This window comes from Cynara cardunculus, unplaced genomic scaffold (assembly GCF_001531365.2).
Source record: "Cynara cardunculus var. scolymus isolate 2C unplaced genomic scaffold, CcrdV1 Un_Scaffold_1285, whole genome shotgun sequence".
NCBI lineage: Eukaryota > Viridiplantae > Streptophyta > Magnoliopsida > Asterales > Asteraceae > Cynara > Cynara cardunculus.
The window spans coordinates 91,661-93,357 of record NW_020200721.1 but is presented as its reverse complement, the minus strand read 5'-3'; positions in this window follow the sequence as shown (position 1 = coordinate 93,357).

The following is a 1,697-nucleotide window of genomic DNA, read 5'->3' as shown; positions in this document are numbered from 1 at the left end:
TTAAAAATATATGACATATTTAAATTTATATTTTATTCAACAATAAAAACATTATCGCTTTCTTAAAACTACTAAAAACCATATTATATCGACATAGGTAAATAAATAAAATGAAACATTAAAATTGAGATATATTTCGCTATATTATGCGAGCACCCTTCTAGTAATAATAAAGTATGTGGGACAACATCTAAATCAACAAAGTTTTGAGAAGAATAGTTGATGTATATACACTAATATTTAGAGGTGAGCATCAAAAGCGGGTACATGCCTTTGGAACCAGAATCGCTTCGGAACTCTCGGTTCCTAAAATATGGAACCGATCTAGACTGATTTCGGTTCTTGTTCTTATTTTTTAGAACCGTTAACCGTTGAGTACCCGTCGGGACCGATTCTCGATCGGGTACCCGGTCTTGTTGGGTACCCAGTGGTTAACGGCTCCAAAAAAATAAGAACAGGAACCGGAATCAGTCGTTCTGGGATCGGGTACCCGGTCCTGTTGGATACCCAGAATCAGAACTAACGGTACCTACTATTTTTTAAATAAAAATTATTTTATATTGTAAGTTATAATATGTCCACGAGACGTCACATATGGATACTGCTGAGGGGTATATAAACCTATATAGGGTTGTATGCAAAAAATACGTTTGCTTCCATTTGAAAGTAACCCGAAAGTCATGTTTGATAGTTAAATGATTATACTTGAAGAATAATTATAAAATATGTGTTAAAATGTAATTATGATAATTACAGGGTATTATTTGTAAATAAGCATAATTATTAATGTTTTAGATAATTATATAATTATTTACAGATAAACATTGAACCTTATTTGAGTTATGGACTGAATATGCTATCAGTCCATATAAATAGGGTGTTAGGCCAATTCAATTTATTATTGATTCATTCTTTTAGATTTGGCTATCAGTTAAACATGGAAAATAAACATTTTCTTTTCCAGTGATACACATATTAATATTAGACTAGCACCTGGTGGGAGATCAACGCGTGTTCGTGTGTAGATCAACTGTAGAGGAAACTATTGTTGGTTTTTTAGTGCCCCGTCAGATATCTCGTCATATCTTAAAATATACAATTCTAAATACCATGTATGTTTTAATTAAATATCTTATTCGATCCGACTATGAGCTTTATGTAATAGAAAAGTTTTCCAATAGTTGTAACCAAAATATTTGAACATTAAGTTTTTCCGTTGCACTTACAATTACAAATTATATTAAAACTATATATATAACCCTAATAAATAAGTAACCCTTGGGCCATGCGGCTCTTTCCTGTGCGTCGGTTACTGATTTTTCCCGCCTAAACATGTATGTAGACACAATTTCACTTTCGGTTCAAATAGGTGTGCCTAAGTGACATGTGTCATCTCCAACGGTTACGTTACGCGTTGGTGGTAAAACCGCCACTGCAGAGTAATTGGCGATTCAGATTGCTAAATTCTGAAGTCTTGTTTTCCAGATTTGTAGACACGTCCATCCATTTGAACTCCAGACTTGCTTGACCGAACCATGTGCGCATACCACATAGGAGATACTCAAGTCTTGAGTATGGGTGACAGGGCTAGGATCGTTCGTGTTCACCTAGTGGGCAGAATGTCCCCACAATGGCGGTGCAAGTGCACGCCGACACTATGATCGCTTGCAAGTAATAAAGTGGTACAAAGTACCGAG